We start from the raw sequence: 11,802 nt of genomic DNA, 5'->3' as shown, positions 1-11,802 counted from the left end.
CAATAAAAAAAGGAGTGGTCCTAAAGCCTTCAGTTTCTGGCAGTAAAAGTTGCTTTCAGTGTTTGTGATAGACGCTTAATCCATTTGAGCTAGACTAAATACTATTTTTTGAAGTGAATATGTAAATATGAAAGTGAAGGTCGGTCCACCTGTGTGGAGTTTGCATGTTCTCGCCGAGTCTGCATGGGTTTTCTCCGGGTACTCCGGTTTCCTCCCACATTCCAAAAAATATGCATGGTAATCTGATTGGAGACTCTAAAATTGCCCTCTAGGTACAAGCGTGAGCGTGAATGGTTGTCTGTGTCCTCGTGCCCTGCAATCGGCTGGCCACCAGTTCAGGGTGTCCCTTGCCTCTAGCCCAAAGTCAGCTGGGATAGGCTCCAGCACACCCGCGACCCTAGTTTAGATGAAGCGGTTAAGAAAATGGAAGAATGAATGAAGATAGGCGGAACGGTGGAGGTGGTTAGCACATCCACCTCACAGTTATGAGATTGAGGGTTCAATCCCTGATGGGTTCCGACTAGTGATATCCTGATCCAAAATGCAGTATCGGTGCTCAATACGACTATTTTTGGAGTATCGGACAGTATCGGATTTGGTCAAAAGATAGGATCCATTCTACTACTTTTTGATCACCATTGTGATTTTTGGCTGCTGTAAACCAATAGGCAAATACATCTGTCAATGTCTACATTTCTAATGAATGATCAACTTATGATTGTAACTGAGCATCATGTCTTTTTTGTCAACATACCATTTCTTGGATAAAAACCAGGTGATCTGATGACCTTATATTTTGCAATATTTTTACTGGTCTAAAAAGCTGGGACTTCAGGCCGGAAGCAGGGGACACACTGAATTGGTGGCCAGCCAGTCGCAGGGCACAAGGAGACAAACAACCATTCACGCTCATACTCATACCTATGGGCAATTTAGACTGTCGAATCAGCCTACCATGCATGTCTTCGGAATGTGGGAAGAAACCGGAGTACTCAGAGAAAACCCAAACAGGCCCGGGGAGAACAGGCAAACTCCACACAGGTGGACCCATCTGGATTTGAACCCAGGACCCCCACTTTGAGGCCGACGTGCTATTCACTCAGCTGCCGGGGTGCATAAATTAATATTTATCTCCTAAATCATTGTTTTTTTGACATAAAAACAACTAAATTTGTTGTCTTGGTGTTTTTGTCATTATTTTTGGGAAATCTCTTAGTTATGTATTCTTATCATTAAATTGTCGTCAATGGTCCTGAATAAGTTTAACCTCATATTCTCATACTGTATGACCAAAACTTTAAAAGTTTAAAACCCACAGATCAGCAAAAAAAACCACGGCTGAGGAGCCATGTGTGGTTCTTTCCTCAATAGCAGTCAATAAATGTATTTATTTGATGTTGTTGTTTTTTTTCAATGGCAGTGACTAATACTGGTAGAAATTACTTTTTTTTCAATCAATGAAAAAAGCCTGCACATTATTCAAATCCAATAGTAGTTTTTGGTGTTCATGCTCATCCCTCAAAATTTTCCTAGAAAAACAAATCAGCCAAAAAAAAGCCAGTTGTTGCACTCATAAGTCAAAGTACAAATGTACTATAGTTTTAGGATCAATGCGGTATGTCACAGTCAGCAAACAGTTTCGTCTCGTATCAAGTGGAATCAGTGAAAGACAAAAAGCCATCATGCTCAGCATCAAACACTACACAAAAGCCAGTCAAGCCACAAAGCTAAGATTAAACTGGAGGCCATTTTGTCAATTTTGTGCCAACATCTCTCACAGGCAGCTGAGTCAGCCATCGATACATTTTGCGCAATGCTGTGCTAATGAGCCACCATTTTGGACACAGCCATAACTGCTTGCAAAGACAAACAGACTCAAGCACAGTTTCTTCCCAAGAGCTATCACCATACTGAACTCGTGTTCAACACCTAGGACCCAATCAAATCTTTCATACAAAATTGGGACACGATCATTTGTAAAGTTGTTAGGTTTTTTTTCAGCACCGTGGAACGAATTAGAGAATTTACATATAAAATAGTGCTCTACTTACGAAAAATCCAAGTTATGAAACTTTCTGGAACCAATCAATTTCATAAGTAGAGGTACCAATGTAGTGCTGTTAACCTTCATGGCACTCAAAAGCACTTAAATGCTAAACTGGTCATTGACCTATTGATGAACAATCAATCAAGAGCAAAGTGGTGTTCAGCAATGTTCCCTCTAAGCTGCGCGCGTGCGCAATTGCGCACTACTCTCGTCTTCTCCGCGCACAGCAAATCATATAGAGCGCACACAAAAAAATCCCTTTTTTCCCATGATGCCGCCGTTCACGTGGCAGCCAGTGGCAGTAGCTCTGTCCACTCTTATGTTTTTCGTGTTTTACAGCCCTTCTATCTTTTTTTAATTACATTTTAATATTTCTTAATACATTCCTTTTTACTTTACTGTGCAAATAGAAGAACAAGCGGTGAAATCGAGTGAGAACTGTCTAAATCTGCTGTGCGTGCGTGTGTGTCTAGTATGTGTGATCGTTTGTTTTCAACCTACACAATGGACTATAAATGGAAATTAGCCCTTGGCTACAATCTTACATATATGTTCATTAACATGAATATAAATATGTTCATTAATATGTGCTACCCCTTATTAAATAAATCAAAGCAAAATCATGGAAAAATATTGCATCTAAATGGAAACTTGACTATCTTAAGTGACACATTCAGCAGAAAAGTCATTTGAACGAGAATGAGAAGTGAGGACAGATGTGTAAAATAAGGTAAAATTTAAGTCGGATTTGTGCATATTCTAATGGAATTTATGAAGATGTTTTATTCATAGATATTTTTTCATTCATTTTCTGAACCGCTTTATCCACTTTATCACTCGTGGGGGGTGCTGGAGCCTATCCCTGCTGACTTTGGGCCAGGGGCGGGGGACACCCTGTATCGGTGGCCAGCCGATCACAGGGCACAAGGAGATGGACAGCCATGCACACTCAGACCCATACCTAGGGGCAATTTTAGAGTGTCCAATCAGCCTACAATGCATCTTTTTGGGATGTGGGAGGAAAACGGAGTACTCAGAGAAAACCCACACAGGCCAAGGGAGAATATGCAAATTCAACACCGGTGGACCGACCTGGATTTGAACCCAGGACCCCAGAGCTGTCACCGACGGACGTTTGGCGGACGGACAGTTCGCGGAACGGATGTTTTGCCGAAGCGCTCGCCCCGCCCCGCCCCCGGATCGTGTGTGTACATGTTTTTCAACCTCGGCCCGCGGGCCATATACGGCCCGTTACAGATAACATTCATTTAGGAATAACAAGGGCATGTACTGCCCCCCGCTGGACATATTTCTAAATACAAGTGCATACTACAATGTGCTGCCAATTTTTTATATTTTTTATTTTATCCTTGCTTTTAAAGTAGTAGCCATTTGGAGACCACGCAGAACAGTACGTGACAGAAGAAATAGAGAAAATAAAGTAGTAGTAACAGTAAGTACTACTGTAATGAAATTGTAAATCCAGAAACCCTACTCCAGAAAATTTACACCAGCATAGAAAACGTTGAGATTAATCTTTGAATTGAGGTTCTCAGCAAATCATTTTGAATATATATTTCCTAAAATAATGGGAAATTATTTAAAATTAAACTAGAAGTAAAAGTGTGTTCCATGGCATTTCCAGGTATTGTTCTTCAAGCCCTCTAGTCTGTTCAAGGCACTTAGAATTTCACATAAGTCTTATAGTGTTGTTTTTTCTCAGTGTCAGACATCAATCCCCAGCTTTGATAAATTACATTGCGTGTCCTAATGGCTACTACTTTAAACGCAAGGATAAAATAAAAAATATAAAAAATTGAGAGCACATTGTAGTACGTACTTGTATTTAGAAATATGTCCAGCGGGGGGCAGTACATGCCCTTGTTATTCCTAAATGAATGTTATCTGTAACGGGCCGTATATGGCCCGCGGGCCGAGGTTGAAAAACATGTACACACACGATCCGGGGGCTGGGCGAGCGCTTCGGCGAAACGTCCGTTCCGCGAACTGTCTGTGGGCCAAACGTCCATCGGCGAAACGTCTGTCAGCGAATCGTCTGGTCATGCTGAAGCACGCCCACTGAAATTCAAGTTGGTGCCCACTTTTGCATGCTTGAAAAGGATTTATAAACAGTAGTTGGATATCGAGAAGTTGTTGATACGACAATAAAGCCACGCTGTTGTGAAAAACAACACTAAGTCTCAGTATGTCTCCATCTGTCCCCCCCCCCCCAAAAAAAACAGAACAGAAAACGAGCATGCGACGTTGTGGGAACAAAGTCGAAAAAGAGCAAAAGCCAATAAGTACTATTCAAAATCCCCCCTTCTGTCAGGAGCGGCCCGTTTGTCCCTCCTGGCGTGCCGTCAGGGCAGAGCCGCTGCGGTCAATCTGCTGATTACTTCCTGTTTGGGGTATTTAAACATCAATGAGTCCTAGTATCGTTGTCAGATCGTCTCCTGCATGCTGCTGCATATTCCTGCATACGCCTGCATACGCCTGCATACGCCTGCATACGCCTGCATACGCCTGCATACGCCTGCATACGCCTGCATACGCCTGCATACGCCTGCATACGCCTGCATACGCCTGCATACGCCTGCATACGCCTGCATACGCCTGCATACGCCTGCATACGCCTGCATACGCCTGCATACGCCTGCATACGCCTGCATACGCCTGCATACGCCTGCATACGCCTGCATACGCCTGCATACGCCTGCATACGCCTGCATACGCCTGCATACGCCTGCATACGCCTGCATACGCCTGCATACGCCTGCATACGCCTGCATACGCCTGCATACGCCTGCATACGCCTGCATACGCCTGCATACGCCTGCATACGCCTGCATACGCCTGCATACGCCTGCATACGCCTGCATACGCCTGCATACGCCTGCATACGCCTGCATACGCCTGCATACGCCTGCATACGCCTGCATACGCCTGCATACGCCTGCATACGCCTGCATACGCCTGCATACGCCTGCATACGCCTGCATACGCCTGCATACGCCTGCATACGCCTGCATACGCCTGCATACGCCTGCATACGCCTGCATACGCCTGCATACGCCTGCATACGCCTGCATACGCCTGCATACGCCTGCATACGCCTGCATACGCCTGCATACGCCTGCATACGCCTGCATACGCCTGCATACGCCTGCATACGCCTGCATACGCCTGCATACGCCTGCATACGCCTGCATACGCCTGCATACGCCTGCATACGCCTGCATACGCCTGCATACGCCTGCATACGCCTGCATACGCCTGCATACGCCTGCATACGCCTGCATACGCCTGCATACGCCTGCATACGCCTGCATACGCCTGCATACGCCTGCATACGCCTGCATACGCCTGCATACGCCTGCATACGCCTGCATACGCCTGCATACGCCTGCATACGCCTGCATACGCCTGCATACGCCTGCATACGCCTGCATACGCCTGCATACGCCTGCATACGCCTGCATACGCCTGCATACGCCTGCATACGCCTGCATACGCCTGCATACGCCTGCATACGCCTGCATACGCCTGCATACGCCTGCATACGCCTGCATACGCCTGCATACGCCTGCATACGCCTGCATACGCCTGCATACGCCTGCATACGCCTGCATACGCCTGCATACGCCTGCATACGCCTGCATACGCCTGCATACGCCTGCATACGCCTGCATACGCCTGCATACGCCTGCATACGCCTGCATACGCCTGCATACGCCTGCATACGCCTGCATACGCCTGCATACGCCTGCATACGCCTGCATACGCCTGCATACGCCTGCATACGCCTGCATACGCCTGCATACGCCTGCATACGCCTGCATACGCCTGCATACGCCTGCATACGCCTGCATACGCCTGCATACGCCTGCATACGCCTGCATACGCCTGCATACGCCTGCATACGCCTGCATACGCCTGCATACGCCTGCATACGCCTGCATACGCCTGCATACGCCTGCATACGCCTGCATACGCCTGCATACGCCTGCATACGCCTGCATACGCCTGCATACGCCTGCATACGCCTGCATACGCCTGCATACGCCTGCATACGCCTGCATACGCCTGCATACGCCTGCATACGCCTGCATACGCCTGCATACGCCTGCATACGCCTGCATACGCCTGCATACGCCTGCATACGCCTGCATACGCCTGCATACGCCTGCATACGCCTGCATACGCCTGCATACGCCTGCATACGCCTGCATACGCCTGCATACGCCTGCATACGCCTGCATACGCCTGCATACGCCTGCATACGCCTGCATACGCCTGCATACGCCTGCATACGCCTGCATACGCCTGCATACGCCTGCATACGCCTGCATACGCCTGCATACGCCTGCATACGCCTGCATACGCCTGCATACGCCTGCATACGCCTGCATACGCCTGCATACGCCTGCATACGCCTGCATACGCCTGCATACGCCTGCATACGCCTGCATACGCCTGCATACGCCTGCATACGCCTGCATACGCCTGCATACGCCTGCATACGCCTGCATACGCCTGCATACGCCTGCATACGCCTGCATACGCCTGCATACGCCTGCATACGCCTGCATACGCCTGCATACGCCTGCATACGCCTGCATACGCCTGCATACGCCTGCATACGCCTGCATACGCCTGCATACGCCTGCATACGCCTGCATACGCCTGCATACGCCTGCATACGCCTGCATACGCCTGCATACGCCTGCATACGCCTGCATACGCCTGCATACGCCTGCATACGCCTGCATACGCCTGCATACGCCTGCATACGCCTGCATACGCCTGCATACGCCTGCATACGCCTGCATACGCCTGCATACGCCTGCATACGCCTGCATACGCCTGCATACGCCTGCATACGCCTGCATACGCCTGCATACGCCTGCATACGCCTGCATACGCCTGCATACGCCTGCATACGCCTGCATACGCCTGCATACGCCTGCATACGCCTGCATACGCCTGCATACGCCTGCATACGCCTGCATACGCCTGCATACGCCTGCATACGCCTGCATACGCCTGCATACGCCTGCATACGCCTGCATACGCCTGCATACGCCTGCATACGCCTGCATACGCCTGCATACGCCTGCATACGCCTGCATACGCCTGCATACGCCTGCATACGCCTGCATACGCCTGCATACGCCTGCATACGCCTGCATACGCCTGCATACGCCTGCATACGCCTGCATACGCCTGCATACGCCTGCATACGCCTGCATACGCCTGCATACGCCTGCATACGCCTGCATACGCCTGCATACGCCTGCATACGCCTGCATACGCCTGCATACGCCTGCATACGCCTGCATACGCCTGCATACGCCTCCATACGCCTCCATACGCCTGCATACGCCTGCATACGCCTGCATACGCCTGCATACGCCTGCATACGCCTGCATACGCCTGCATACGCCTGCATACGCCTGCATACGCCTGCATACGCCTGCATACGCCTGCATACGCCTGCATACGCCTGCATACGCCTGCATACGCCTGGATACGCCTGCATACGCCTGCATACGCCTGCATACGCCTGCATACTCCTGCATACTCCTGCATACTCCTGCATACTCCTGCATACTCCCGTTTTGGTTCCAAGCCTTTGTTGATTTGTAGATCCCTATTGATTTATTAAAGATGTTGTTTTGAAGCTAATAGCTCGTCAAATCCTACTTCCCCGCGCCTGGGTCCGAATCCATTCCCGATCGTGCCACGACGACGCGGCGTGATCATAACAGAACGATCCGACCATCATGGACCCAGCGGGAAGCCACCCACGCTCGCGCCGACGCTCTCGTCGACGCCAGCCACCCTTCTCGAAGCCCCCCGAGTGGATTTAGCGGTAAGCGCCCTAGAATCTTTTGGGGAGTTTATAATGGACATGCCGTAGTGTGGGCACCACAGAGACGTTCTGGGAGCGGAGGAATCCCGACTAGTAGGTAATTCTGAGCCTCCATCCACCTTTAAACCAACCCTTTGCCCAAGCACGCCGTTCAAGATTCCTGTGCCGAAGCCACGCAAAATACTCCCTTTGCCACCTGGGCCGCCAGTCGCACCCGTGCCGAAGCCACGAACCAGGCTTCGCGGCGTGATCGTAACACCTACTAATTTACCTTCTCTACAAAATTTCCAAGAGCCAGCTCATAGTGTAGAGCAGGGGTCACCAAACTACGGCCCGCCTGCACATTTGGACCGGCCCTCTGAACAATACTAGAGACGCTATCGGATTTTTTTCCTATTTGGCCTTGAAGACTGGGACGTTTGAATCTTGTGTTTGGTTCATTGCACCCCTGCTGAGCCCACAAATCATCCCAGTGAAACGGGGCTTCGCATTGCTTCTTTGGTGACACGCGCGGGGAGAGTGTTTCCCTTTGATGCACGCAGGCACGTCCACCGTTGGATGCGCGAGCACAGTGATACCGAGACATCTGGACGATCGCAGGTGAGGGCGGAGCCCTGGGACCATCGCAGACTATTCAAGCATATAAAAACTGTGCAACCTGTTTGAGAACGGAATAATGGCGAAAAAGTTAGGTAAGAGACAAATTGATTCAGAATGCAGGGTATTTAACCTGGAGTGGACAAACGATTATTTTTTGTTCAATGCAAAGAAAAGGCTGTTTATCTCATCTGTCAAGAGACGGTTGCGGTATTCAAAGAATACAATCTTCGCCGACACTATGAATCCAGTCACAAAGACAAGTACGATAGCTTGCAAGGCCAAATACGAGCAGACAAACTCTCAAAGCGAAAAAGTGGACTACTATCTCAGCAGAATACATTTGTACGCCAAGCTCAGCTGAACCAGGCATCCGTTCGGGCCAGCTTTCGGGTTTTTAAACTGATAGCAAGCAGCGGTAAGCCTTTCACTCACGGAGAGTTTGTTAAGAAATGTATGGATGCTGTCACGGAGGAAGTGTGTCCCGAGAAGAAAGATGCATTTAATGCCGTAAGCCTGTCGGCGAGTACAATGACCAGACGCGTTGAAGAAATCGGGAGTAATGTATATGCCCAGCTGCAGCAGAAGACGAAAGAATTTGACTTTTTTTTCATTATCACTGGATGAAAGCACGGACGTGCAAGACACAGCGCAACTGCTCATTTTTATTCGTGGAGTTAGCGCAAACTTTGAGATACGCAAGGATCTGGCAGCCCTCCAAAATCTCATAGGGACTACAACGGGAGAGGATATTTTTGACATCGTGTGCCAAACCATGGAGAAGTTGGACCTGGACTGGTCAAAGCTAGCTAGCATCACGACTGACGGGGCTCCTAGCATGGTGGGCGAAACTCGCGGTCTAATGGGACGCATGAACCGGGAGTTGGAAAAAAGGGGTCTCACCGCCCCGCTACGAGTCCACTGCCTAATTCACCAGCAAGCACTGTGCTGCAGTGTTGACGTGAAAGAGATTCTGCTCTGACAACTGAGCTGAACTTTTATCTGTTAAGATTGTGCATGGCACAACAGAAAGTTAATGTTCAATGGCTTTTTTTTTCTATGAAGAACCCAGAGAGAGTTATTTAGTTATCATTTATTTCATGGTGTTATTTATTTCCTGTTTTTTCTGTGAAGAACTCAGAGAGGGTTATTTAGTTATTATTTATTTCATTAATAGTGTTATTATTTGTTTCCTGACTTTTTTTCTGTAAAGAACCTGGAAAGGGTTATTTGGTTATGTGTGGCTTTCTGGAAAACAATAAAAAAAATTAAGCTCCCCTACGATCGTCACTTTTTCTGTTACAAACTGACACCGGCCCCCCATCAGAGAAGGGAAAGGTTATGTGGCCCTCACAGAAAAAAGTTTGGGGACCCCTGGTGTAGAGGTTCATTCGCCTGACTACGATGCGGGCAAGCACGGGCTCGATTTCCACTGGTGGTGGTGTGGCCGTTTGTCTCTAAGTGCCCTACAGCTGACTGGCGACCAGTCTAGGGTGTATTGTGCCTTTCGCCTGAAGTCAGATGATTTAGGCTCCAGCAACCCACGCAACCTATTTGAAGATGCATGGTATGGAAGATGAAGGAATAACAAATTTTCCATTTACTGCCTATCTTAATAAAAACTTAATGCAATGATAAGTTAAAATGAAGTGTTTGGATTTGGATTGGATAACTTTATTCATTCCGTATTCGGGATTGGTGCATCTGTTAGGATGAATTCATTAACATGAAGCAAGTTTGACTGTCAAACAGCGACTGTCGATTGGCAAGCTGGTTAGCTACTCTTAGCTTGCTTACCATTTCAAAAGATGCACGCTTTGAATGCACACACAACCGAAGATGAGTTAAAACAGTCACGGCGATGTTTTATGAGGGCAAGCAGTATTTTAACATGAAGCAAAAGACCGATGCCTACCTGTTTTAATGTAGAAAATGTCGCTTGCCGCTCGGCTCGGTGTCCCTCCGCGGAGAAGAACCAATCAGGGGTCCGAGCAAGTGCCTGATGGTCAGCCCGCGGGCTCAATTGGACGTCTAGCACCGTCAATGGTAGCACATCAGTTAAATATTATGAATGATCAGATGTTTTAAAAACTGTTATGGGCCCATTTTATTATTATTACTATTCATCTTGATATTACATTTGTATAATAAATGTTAACCATTTAATGGTGAATGGTCACCACAGTGGACATATATTGACCTCCATTTTAACTTATTCACTGCTAGCCCAGGTCGGAGTATATATTGTAGGAAGTTAGTAAAAGAAAATACTGATTCAAATGTATTATACTGCAATTTTTTAAAAATATTATTTATTCATTTTTAAATAATTGATTTAGTTTACCGTATTTTCTCAGATATTGACCGTTGCCGCGTATAAGCCGTACTCTTAAAATTGCCTTAAAATCATTGAATTTTCCGATCTCTCATATAAGACGGCATCTGTTTCAATTTTCCCTCCATATTCATAGTTTTAATAGCGGGCACAAAATCGTTACTTTGAAGAGAAAATTATAAGAAAACTCCTCGCATGTGGTATTTCTCAGATACTGTATGAATCAAAAGGATCGTCTGCTGGATTTCCGAAAGGGTGTTGCCTGCGCATGGACGAATTCGAAAAGGAAGTCACGTGAGCAGTAAAACCAGGAAGTGTGTCCATTGCTAATCACCAAGTCTCTGGATGCAATAATAGCATGAGATACACATTACGCAGTTATCAAGGCTGATATTTTAATGATTGAAATTGCACATCAACTCATTGGCTGCCATTGACATTGATTTGATTGGACTTGGAGGGCTTTATAGCGATAAATGATTAATGTATTCATCTCATTTTCTGAACCGCTTTATCCTCATTAGGGTCGCGAGGGGTGCTGGAGCCAATCCTAGCCGATCGCAGGGCACAAGGAGATGGACAACCATGCACACTCACACCCATACCTAGCGGCAATTTAGTGTCCAATCAGCCTACCATGCATGTTTTTGGAATGTGGGACGAAACCAGACTACCCAGAGGGAACCCACACAGGCCCAGGCAGAACATGTAAACTCCACACAGGTGGACCGACCTGGACTTGAACCCAGGACCCCAGAACTGTGAAGGCGACGCACTAACCATTCGCGCCACCGGGCTACCCATTAATGTATTCATTTGTTATTTAATTTTAAAAATGTTTATTCTTTCAATATATTTGGAAAAAATAAACACTAAATATTTTAATCTGTTTTGTTTCTCAGTCTTACTAAAAGAACAACGGTAAAAGATTCCCCAATTGCAGAAATA

This window comes from Stigmatopora argus, chromosome 15 (assembly GCF_051989625.1).
Source record: "Stigmatopora argus isolate UIUO_Sarg chromosome 15, RoL_Sarg_1.0, whole genome shotgun sequence".
NCBI classification, from domain to species: domain Eukaryota; kingdom Metazoa; phylum Chordata; class Actinopteri; order Syngnathiformes; family Syngnathidae; genus Stigmatopora; species Stigmatopora argus.
This window is presented reverse-complemented; position numbering follows the sequence as displayed.